Here is a 12537-nt window from a genome sequence, read left to right as displayed (position 1 = left end):
ATAATGATTGAACCATATCTTGCCAACCACACATGAGAAATTCATGTTCTTGGACTTTTTGGAAAGGTGAGAGCAAGATCTCCAACGTTCATGTTGAACAAAATTCCATTTGAAGCTTGTATGATGAAGTAATTTTGAGGAGAAAAACTTTCCCTTTTTGGCAGTTTTCAATTACAGGTCACCTGCTATTTTTGGAAACTTTCCATCTGACTTTATTTTCTTTATTCTTGATGTTTGAAATGTCAAATGAAACTTGTTTAGACATGAATGAAGTGTCAATTACCCTCTCTCACCTCCAAATCCATCAGTTCAAGCACAGTTGACCACAGTTGACTTTTCTAGTTGATAGATGAATTTGGCCAGGCACTGATCAAGCTGAGCCTCAAACTCCTGATGAAATGGCTCCAAAATGATACCCTAGCTTCCATAAGCTCAATATACTCACATGATGATCCTCATATCCATTATAGACCCCATCTCCTTGCCAAGCCCTGATTGGCCCAATGCAGCTGATTAGGGTTGACCAGAGGTCAAAACCCTAATCTCAAGGTATCTGATCAAGCATTTGGTGATGACAAAACCATGATGATGATGATGTACCATTTCAACCAAGATAAAGCTCAACCTCCTTGAGGAACCATGAAACCCTAATTTGAATCACACACCCTCAGATGGCTAATGATCAATCCAATGAAACCCTAGCTTGCATCTCAACCTCTTATCTTCTGACCAAGACTTATGAGGATGACTTGCACAATGTAACCACATGATATGCAAATATGTAATTCCTAATGACCTAAAAAATGATATGCAATATGTTAAGCTAGTCCCAAGAGAGGAGGGCAAATTGTGAGGTGTTACAGCTGCCCCTATTCAATCCACTGTGAACCTGTCGATATGAATAGCCTCGGCTTTCAGATGATCAGGATGAATAGTGATTGAATACCAAGAACAGACGAACAATTTGCACTCTGATGGGATATAATTAACATCGCCTGTCAGAATCGGCGAAGAAACAAACTCGAAGAAGAATCCCTCGGGTACGGAGAAAGTCGGCCTGATCACCGAAACAGAAACGTCGACCTGGATACCAAAATAAATGGTAACACAGGGATAACCACGGTCTGAACACCACATCCGCTGGGGATTATGATTTTTTGCTTTTTCTTTTCTTGAACCCCGAAATTTTTCTGATGATTTCTCTCTTTTTCATTTTTTCTTGAACCCCGAAAATTTCTGCGCAAATGATCCCTGATCACTGCATCTGAACCCCGACATCTCGTTTGCCAACATAATAAACCCCATTCTCCATTTGAACCCTAGTCGCCTGACGATAACTTGTGATCGCCATTGTGAACCCCGTTCTCCAGAAAACACCTCGTGTCTCCTTTTCTCCATTTTAACCCCGCTCTCCAGAAAATGTCTCAACATTTCCCTTTCTCCGTTTGAACCCCGCTCTCCCATCTCTCGTGATAATTCCGCTGGCAACATCGGAAATAACACAGAACACCACTCTGAGGGCGACATATCAGAGGGTACACCTTCACAAAAGGAAGGTAACATGTGCATCTCTTCTTCAGAAGACACCCATAACGACCTCTATTGGCCTCGGCCAAAGTCTAAGGTGACACATGAACAGAAGATAATCCTGCGGACCTCATCCTGGATATAATCTTCAACTCCAATCTCCGTTTGGACCCCGCTCTCCAGAAAATGTCGCAACATTTCCTTTTCTCCAATTGAACCCCGATCTCCGGAAAATGCCTCAACATTTCCCTTTCTCCATTTGAACCACGATTGTCGCGCTGATCGCGTAACATCCTTCAATTTCACTTCCATCTCCGTTCGACGGAAAAATTCTCCAGTATCGCACTACTGGGGAACATTGCTGATCTGACATCATGATGATAAACTCATCCGAGTAACATCTTCACCATCCGGTGAAACCAAATCTCACGCTATAACCACGGCCCGAGTCGCGCTGATCGCGGAATATTTCCATCTCTGTCCGACGGAAAATTTCCTCCAGTATCGCATTACTGGGGAACACCTTTGATGAAACCATGAGGCTAAACTCCTCGGAGTAACACCTTCACCTTCGGGCAAAACCACCTCTCAAACGATAACCACGGTCTGAGACTAGCTTTCTGCTTGCAATATGATGCATGATTGATTTTTCTGCGTAATGCTCCATAAACATGGAAATGCTACGCGATTTATTATGCAATATGCTATGCTATTTTTTCATGATGAATGCATAAAAAGTATCCCCCTCAAGGGACTCGTCTGGGGAGCTCGAGATACTCTGCCGAGGAACTCGTCAACACTCCGATCTCCACCCTGTTGGGGAATAGCGCCGCTGCTGGGAAAAGGCAACCCTTGCTGGGGAATAACTTCCTTTGCACCCGATCCGCTTGGGACACTGCTGGGGAAAGATCCACCAATGCACTCTGTGGGGATACAACTGTCTTTGACTTGCTGGGATATCAATCCCAACCCCGCTTGGGGAACCACCGCACACAGATACTTCCGCTGGGGAAATCGCAACCTTCAGGCCTGGCGACTGGGGAAGCATTGATCTGAAACCTGCTGGGGATAACCATATTGACCCTGCTAGAGAGACCTTGAATCTGCTGGGGAATTAGTCCTCACGACTCTGCTTGGGGATATACATCCCGACTCGTCTGGATCTTTTCTGCTCCCTCATCTTATCTTTCAAACCGCTCCGCACTCGACGGAGAGCGAACCCCTGGGACTTATACAGACTTTTCAATTTTCCGACTTTGAAGAGTCTTCTTGATTAATTTCAAGGATCGTCGTACGTCTTTCGCCGTCTTCACCGTTCTTCTATCCATTCGTCCCTGATTGGACTCTGTGGGGATTTGTTTTGCCAAAAGCTTCCACATCACAACCTGCAAGTGAGGGAAAATATCTAACAGTACCTGCAAAAGAGATCGTTAGATAAAATCGTGCCCCAGGCGTGTCAAGATCTCAACACTTGGGTCCCTCAACCTTCCGAATAAGATTTCAAGCTTTCAATCTTATAAACATGCATTGGAAGGGACCTGTATGTCTTAAAATGCAAAGATTCTTTATCACAAACAATTGGATGTTTTTGCAATCAAAGCGGTAATGAAAAACAAAAACAAAATTATTTGACTGAATATGCATTTTATTTATTGAAAAGTGTGGCTCAAATTGAGCAATACAAAGGAAGCAATTCCTGAAAAGAGGTAATTGCGCACAAAAGGAAAAATCTATCCTAATGGCAATGTGAAACCCGTGATCTCATCGAGTTCCAACTCGGTTACACCCCATATGTCCTCAGACTCTCCGTGATTTCTGCCTTCTGAACAAGACGCTTCTGATTGATCCCTACCGGGTATTATCCATGATGCCTTAACCAAAGCGAAAACGATCATGCTAGACACAGTTGTTCGTTTCAATCCCTCTTTTGCCTGGACCGCCCTTTCGGGTTTTCAGTCCACCGGGATACCCTTTTTTGCCCAAGTTGCCTTTCCAGGTTTTCGACTTGCCGGGTGTACAATTTTTTCATTTTTATCCCTAATTTTTGCCTGAACCTTTTTTCTGTTTTTGGTTCGCCGGGATGCCCCTTTTTGCCTGGACTCTTTTATTCTTTTCGTCCAGCGGGTCTCTTCATACGAAGTATTTTTTAACTGCGTCCGCATTTACAGGGGATGGAAAATCTTCGCCATCCATGGTCGTCAACAACAAGGCTCCACCAGAGAAAACCTTCTTGACCACGAATGGACCTTCATAATTGGGTGTCCATTTGCCCCTTCGATCGTTTTGAGGAGGAAGGATCCTTTTCAGCACCATATCACCTACGTGATATACCCGAGGTCGTACCTTTCTGTCAAAAGCACGCTTCATCCGCTGCTGGTATAACTGCCCATGACAGATAGCCGCCAGCCTCTTCTCCTCTATCAGGCTCAACTCTTCATACCGAGTCCTTACCCATTCCGCCTCTTGCAATTTCACGTCCATCAGGACTCTCAAAGAGGGAATCTGAACCTCAACCGGTAGCACCGCTTCCATTCCATATACCAACGAGAAAGGAGTTGCCCCAGTAGATGTACGCACCGACGTTCGATACCCATGCAATGCAAACGGCAACATCTCATGCCAGTCTTTGTAGGTTACCACCATTTTCTGCACAATCTTCTTGATATTCTTATTGGCTGCCTCAACCGCCCCATTCATCTTTGGACGATAGGGAGAAGAATTGTGATGTTCAATCTTGAATTCCCTGCACAGTTCTGCCATCATCTTGTTGTTCAAATTAGAACCATTATCAGTAATTATTCTCTCGGGAACCCCATATCTGCAAATGATGTCTCTCTTGAGAAACCTGGCAACGACCTGCTTCGTCACATTCGTATAAGAGGCTGCTTCAACCCACTTGGTGAAGTAATCGATAGCCACTAATATGAACCGATGCCCATTCGAAGCCGTAGGCTCTATCTTCCCAATCATATCAATGCCCCACATAGCAAACGGCCACGGAGACGACATTAAGCTCAACGGATTTGGAGGCATGTGCACCTTGTCAGCATAAATCTGGCATTTATGACACTTCCGCACGAAATTGAAACATTGAGCCTCCATTGTCATCCAGTAATAACCTGCCCTCAACAGCTTCTTCACCATCGCATTCCCACTGGCATGGGTACCGAACGATCCCTCGTGAACCTCTTTCATTAATTGGCTTGCTTCTTTGTCATCAACACATCTGAGCAAGACCCAATCAAAATTTCTCTTATACAAAACTCCATCCTTATTCAGATAGAACACCATGGCCAACCTCCGCAGAGTCTTTCGGTCCTTCTTGGATGCTCCCTCAGGATATTCTTGAGTCTCAAGATAGCGCTTGATATCGTAGTACCACGGCTTCTCATCATCAGGCGCTGTATCAACAGCAAACACATAAGCCGGTCTATCCAGACGACCTACTTCAACACTGGGGAACTGATTCCACCACTGCACCTTAATCAAGGCAGCCAGAGTAGCCAAAGCATCTGCCAAAGGATTCTCCTCTCTAGGCACATGATGCATCTTCACCTTGGTGAAAAACGTCAACAACCTCCTCGTATAATCCCGGTATGGAACTAAATGAGATTGATGCGTATACCATTTTCCGTTAACCTGATTAACCACCAGAGCTGAATCTCCATATATGACAAGGTTCTTGATCCTCAAATCAATCGCCTCTTCAATCCCCAATATACAAGCTTCATATTCAGCCACGTTGTTGGTGCACTCAAATGTTAGCCGGGTAGCAAAAGGAATGTGGGATCCTTTCGGCGTAACCAAAACAGCACCAACACCGCTTCCATTCACGTTAACGGCCCCATCAAACATCAGAATCCATTCGGATTCAGGGTCAGGCCCCTCCTCCGGGATCGGTTCCTCGCAATCTTTCGATTTGAGAAACATGATGTCCTCATCAGGAAACTCAAACTTCATCGGTTGATAATCCTCAATAGGTTGCTGGGCGAGGTAATCAGACAATACACTCCCCTTAATCGCCTTCTGAGATGTATACTGTATATCATATTCTGTCAAAATCATTTGCCACCTCGCAACCCGTCCGGTCAATGCTGGCTTCTCAAAAATGTACTTGATTGGATCCATCTTGGAAACCAACAAAGTGGTATGAACCAGCATATACTGCCTTAGTCGGCGAGCAGCCCAGACCAAAGCACAACAAGTTTTCTCGAGCAGTGAATATCTTGTTTCACAGTCGGTAAACTTTTTGCTAAGGTAGTATATGGCATGCTCTTTTCGACCAGACTCGTCATGCTGCCCCAATACACACCCCATAGACCCCTCGAGGACTGTCAGGTACAGAATTAACGGTCTTCCCTCCACAGGAGGCATCAGAATCGGAGGCTCCTGCAAATACTCTTTTATCTTTTCAAATGCCGCTTGGCAATCATTATTCCACCTGACCGTTTGATCTTTTCTTAACAACTTGAATATCAGTTCACACGTGGCCGTTAGGTGAGATATGAACCGTGAAATGTAGTTCAATCTACCTAAGAAACCACGAACCTCCTTCTCCGTTCTCGGTTCAGGCATTTCTCTTATTGCTTTTACTTTAGCAGGATCAACCTCGATTCCTTTCTCACTTACAATGAACCCTAGCAATTTACCGGACCGCACTCCGAACGTGCACTTGTTCGGATTCAACCTCAGTCTGAACTGTCTCAGCCGGTCAAACAACTTGGCCAGATCTACCACATGCCCCTCTTCTGTCTGGGACTTTGCTATCATGTCATCAACATAGCATTCAATTTCATGATGAATCATATCATGAAACAAAGTCACCATGGCCCTCTGATAAGTAGCACCGGCGTTCTTGAGACCGAATGGCATCACCTTATAACAAAAAGTGCCCCACGGTGTAATGAACGTTGTTTTCTCCATATCCTCTGGCGACATTTTGATTTGATTATAGCCAGAAAAGCCATCCATGAAGGAAAACACCGAGAATTGAGTTGTATTATCTACCAACACATCAATGTGAGGTAATGGAAAATCATCTTTCGGACTAGCTCTGTTCAGATCTCGATAGTCCACACACATTCTCACCTTCCCATCTTTCTTCGGGACTGGCACAATGTTCGCAACCCATGGCGGATAATTAGTGACAGCAAGGAAACCAGCATCCCACTGCTTCTGCACTTCCTCTTTGATTTCCATCGCCATGTCAGGTCGAGTTCTGCGCAACTTCTGCTTCACTGGAGGACAATCTGCTCTCAACGGTAGCTTGTGCACAACAATATCGGTATCCAACCCTGGCATATCTTGATAAGACCAGGCAAAGATGTCGACATATTCTCTCAACAATGCCACCAATCTGCTCTTGACACTTGCCTCCAAAGCAGCCCCGATTTTCACTTCCTTCTTGGCCTCGTCGGTACCCAGATTCACAATCTCAATCGGCTCTTCGTGCGGCTGAATCACCTTCTCCTCTTGTTTCAACAACCTGGCTAATTCCCCTGGCAGTTCACAATCTTCTTCGTCCTCTTCTTCGGCTTGATAGATTGGATTGTCGAAGTCATACAAGGGTGTAACAGGATTGTTATCAATGAGATCCGGAGAATGATCGCATCTGCATGAATGTTGATTCATGCATTGCTTAGAACCGGAACGAGACAAAATGAAAAGAAAAGAATGAAAACATTGCCATTTTTATTTTGTTTTTTTTTAAACTGCAAAAATAAATGAAAAACAGGGAACACCGCTTTTAATTAAAAAACATCCTTTTATTAATGATGCGAATTTGCAAATTTAAACATGAGGTGGCCCTTACAATGAACCATTACGTGTCGGGCAACACGCAAGGCTTTCATGCATATAAAATCAAAACAGGAAAAATATTACTCTTCCAGCAGAGTGACCCGGATGATCTCTTCAGCCTTCCAGTTCTGGATTCCCATCCCTGGTGTGCACGGCTTTATCCACCGGTCAATGTCACAGTCACTATCAGCCTCGTCACCCATCATGCAGATGTGATCCGGATCTAGCATTCCGGCACTAGTGAAGGTTACTGACGTACGGCGTCCTCTGCCTTGTCCTGAGCCTCAGCCCGGCTGGTACCCCACTCCGAAGCGGTCCTTCTTTGCAGAGATGTCCATCATTCTACCCCAACCAGGAGCCTCTCCATTCTTTACCACCTCAGCGGCCTGTTTATATGAAGATATGGACGGTTTTTCCTCTTCCTTTGCAAACAGAGCATTCTCCACCTTAACGGTTTCAAATGCTTGACTCGGGGTCTCCCAGATTTCGCCGTCCATCTCCACATATTTGAATGATGAAAGGTGGCTGACAAAGATGTCTTCTTCCCCGCAGACGGTGACAACCTGTCCTTCCCAGATGTACTTCAGCTTTTGGTGTAAAGTCGAAGTCACTGCCCCAGCAGCATGGATCCATGGGCGACCCAACAAGCAACTGTATGCCGGCTGAATATCCATGACATAGAAAGTCGACTTGAACACCTCTGGGCCTATCTTCACAGGAAGCTCAACCTCTCCAAATACAGCCCGCTTCGACCCATCAAACGCCCTTACTATCAGATCAGTGGGTGTCAGAATCAGCTCGTCACAATTCAACTTAGCCAGAGCCTTCTTCGGCAACACATTCAATGAGGAGTCGGTATCCACCAGCACATGCGAAAGCACAACTCCTTTACATTCCATCGCGATGTGTAATGCCCAATTGTGATTCCTCCCATCTACAGTCAGGTCCATGTCTGTAAAACCCAGCCCATGGCTGGCATGCACATTAGACATGACCGTCTCCAACTGGTTAATTGTAATCTCCTGAGGAACATAGGCTTTCTTCAGGATCTTCATCAAAGCCTCCCTATGCCCCTCAGAGCTCAACAGCAAAGATAGAATTGATATTTTGGAGGGAGTCTGCTGCAGATGGTCTACTAGCTTGTACTCAGACTTCTTGATGATCCTTAAAAACTCTTCTGCATCATCATCAAGTTTTTCTTCTGACCCAACCGGCGTCGGTGTCACACTAGAGTACCATCACCAACCACTGCTTTCCCTTTTGCCCTGGCTAAAGCCTCGGCCTTTTCTTTTTTCTCTTTTTCTCCTTCTTCTCTCCTCAACGCGTCTGGTGCAAACAGTCTTCCACTGCGAGTGAAACCACTGGTACCGGCATTATCCACCTTTGAAACGGTGGTTTCACTTGCAGTCTGATCCTCTACCTTCTCTCCATTGCAATATACCTCTCCCCCATAATGCCATGGCACGACATCATCTTTGTCATACGGAATTGGCCCAGGTACCGTGATGGTAACTGGAGCCGCCTCCGCCAGAGTAGACAAATCCACCGGGTCAAAATAAATTGTTATGGTGGAGACTTCATCTTTCCCCAAATCAGCCTTCTCAATCAGAATACTCCCCTCGTCCATCAAGCCCTGGACAGTCCTCCTCAATAATTCACACCCATTCTGAACAATAGTGCACTCAGCACAATCAATACCACAGCCCGGGTGAACCCCATTCAATAACAACTGCCTCTTGACCTCAGCCAATGGAGTCTTCAACTGATCAACAGTAGACAGCCCAACCCTACTCTCCTCAGAAATAGCATTCACCCCCCTTTGACCATACGCGGGCATGAGATTAACATTGACGTTGGGAGATGGTGCAAAGTTGATCGCTTTCGAATCCACCAGGTCTTGAACCACGTGCTTAAAAGCTTTGCAGTTCTCTGTGTTATGTCCGGGAGCACCCGAATGGAATTCGCATTTAGCATTCTCATCATAGTTGGCTGGCCTTTGATCAGGTCTCAAAGGTGCCAAGGTCCTCAATTGTACCAGCCCCAAGTCTTGCAGTTTCTTCAACAGGAAGGAGTAAGTCACAGGTGGCCTGTCAAACTGCCTATCATTCATTCTCCCTCTGACTTGGTATCCAGCCCTCTGCGGCCTCTGTTGAAATGGTTGTCTCTGTTGTTGAGGTTGTTGCTGCTGTTGTTGCTGTGCAGGCTGATGCTCAGCGGGAATAGTTACCGCAACAGTGTGCTGGAAGTAACGATCCCTACTGGGTCCTCTCTGTGTGTATACTGCACTGGTATCCCCCTCCTTCTTCCTCTGGCCATTACTGAAGGGCTTCTTCGATCCTGAAGATGAAGCACTGCCCTGTATCTTTCCGAGCTTCAGCCAGCTCTCTATCCTCTCCCCTGCTACAACAATATCTGAAAAGTTGGTCACCGGACAACCAACCATTCTCTCAGCGTACGCCCCCTGCAAAGTCCCCATGAAGAGATCAGACATCTCTCTGTCCACCAAAGGAGGTTGCACTCTGGCAGCCAACTCCCTCCATCTCTGAGCGTATTCTTTAAACCCTTCATTGTTTTTCTGAGACATACCCTGCAGCTGGGTACGACTCGGAGCCATATCAGCATTGAACTGATACTGTTTAAAGAATGCGTCCTCAAGATCTTGCCAGTTCTTGATATCTGAGGACTTAAGCTTGGTGTACCACTCCAGTGAGCCTGCGGACAGACTGTCCTGGAAGAAGTACATCCACAACTTTTGATCCATAGTGTAAGCTGAGATCTTACGGACAAATGCCTGAAGATGAGTCTCGGGGCAGGAACTCCCATTGTATCTGTCAAAAGCGGGCGCCTTGAATTTCTGTGGGATTACAATCCCCTCCACTAGCCCCATGTTTGACATATTGACCACCCCAGGAGTAGCATAACTCTCCAAAGCTCTGATTTTCTCAGCCAGTAGCTGAATCTCTTTGTTCTGTGGTGGGGCACTGTATTGGCCGAAAGGTTCATTGTGCATCGAGAACTGATCGGCTTCTCTATCTTCCTCTCTATCGTCGTCGACCCCGAAGAATGAAGGGAAAAGACTATCTTTCATGTTCTGACCCATCGGCCCAGGTTGACCACCAGCAGCACCAAAACCTCCAGCATTATTCACCAAACCCACAGTTGCTCTCTTGCCACCGTCTCTAGAACCACCCAGCCCCTGGTTGGAGACACCGTCCAGGTTAACACCGCTATTTGCCGCTGAAGCCCGCTCGAGCTTCTCGACTTTGTCAGCCAGAGCCTTCTGACCAACTGCAAAGCCTTGCATGATGTTGATCAGCTCGTTCATCTTGTCCTTCAGCTCGAGGATATCTGTGTTCGGGAGATCCATCAGTCTGGGAGTATTACGTCGCGTGAAGTATCTGTGAGGACGGGTTGAGTGCAAAGGTACAGCTCTGCGAGCACGAGCAATGATTCCTGAAACAATCAAGCACGTTAGCAACAGATACCTGCAAAATAAAACACAAGTTATTATGATCATGCATGAATGCAGTGTTTATCCACATGAAGAACACTTTGTCTCTTGATCCTGGCTTCATCGAGACAAATAATAATCCGGCAGCAATACTTTGACATTCAGCATTCGATTTCATCATACAACTCAGAGATATATGATTTAGCAAAATACCCCCAACCATGTGTGCTTGTGTGAGTGCATACGATAAAGCAAATAAAGCTTGAAGATCGATCACTGAATGAAAATAACCATCACATAGCAAAATGCACAATAAGTGCCATAGTCATACATCAAATCAGATACAATTCTCCAGAATCGGGAAAGAAATACAAGCAAATGAATTCCGTCAACAAGCCTGACGGTAATCCACACAAACAAGAAAGCTAGCCTGATGAGGGTCCCACAGATGGCCCTATCTCATCAACCATCTTCGCGAACTCTGCGGCGAACCTGAGCTCGGTGTTCTCCTGCTGTAATCTCCCCACCTCTTTCTGATGGATCTTCATCTGCCTGAAGTAGTGATCTCTCTCGGCAATGTAATGATCTCTCTCGGCGATGATCTTTGCTTTCTCCGCTTCCCACTCTGCAGCAAGGGCTCTGGCTCTGGCATCTCTCTGATCCCTAACGAGGATTTGCCTTCTCTTCTCATCCTCAATGACCTTTGAAGCTCTGGCTAGCTTCTCCTTTGTGATGTCGTGCTCCCCTGTGGATGACGCTAATGCTTGGCTGATCTTCCCATAGTAGGCAGTATCCATCTCAAAGCGCTTCGCTTCCACGACATGTCGCTTGTCTTGATCTTCCATCTTCACTCTGACCTCCTGGTTAGCCGTCTGAATCCGAGCAACAGTCATCTCCAATTCCGCTTTCTCTGTAAGCAACTGATCTCTGGCTCTCTTCATCTCGAGGAATTCTTCCATACTGACAGAAGAACGGGGACCCTCAATCACAAGACACCAAGGATCACCTCCCGGAAATGGTAGAAGTGTGAGCTCTATCCTCTTCCGCAACCAATCATCAAATAGAGTAAAATACCGATTGTTGACCTTGCCATAAGGAACTTTACCCTTTCGCTGGATGTCACGCCACTCATCCAATACTTGCCTCAGCTTGGCCTGATTGCCACCAATCGGGAAGTAAAAGGACTCCTGGATCTCTCGTCCGAGAGGAGGACCCTCTACAGCAAACCCCATCTGTCTCCTGAGAAGCACCGGGTTGTAATTGACGCAACCCTGAACTCCCACAAGAGGCACATTGGGAAGACTCCCACAACTGTATATGAAATCTTGTCCTGCCATGCCATTATGAGTCCAAGCTATGTCAGCAGCCCGCAAATCCATCAATCTGAATGACCACTTGACAGTAGGATCAAGATGAGCAAAAGCACCTCGGGAAGGCAAATACCCCATAAACCACCTGAATAGCAACTTAGCACAGCACCGGATCATACCCCCACGCCGCTTCTCGTTCCTGTTATGGACCGAGTAATAGACGTCTCCGATCAGAGTAGGAATAGGGTTCCTCTGCATGAATAATCTGATAGCATTATGGTCCACGAAGCTCTTCTGGTTAGGAAATAGAATAACACCATAAATGCCCACAGCAATCAAAGCACAAACCGTCTTCCAATTACCCGCAGCAGCACATTCCTTGGCTTTGGCTTCCAAGAAACTCAAATGAAAACCAGGTAATTTTCCTTTTTCCTTCAAACCCTCCTTGAT

This window comes from Lathyrus oleraceus, chromosome 7 (assembly GCF_024323335.1).
Source record: "Lathyrus oleraceus cultivar Zhongwan6 chromosome 7, CAAS_Psat_ZW6_1.0, whole genome shotgun sequence".
Taxonomy (NCBI): domain Eukaryota; kingdom Viridiplantae; phylum Streptophyta; class Magnoliopsida; order Fabales; family Fabaceae; genus Lathyrus; species Lathyrus oleraceus.
Note: the sequence above shows the minus strand (reverse complement) of the source record.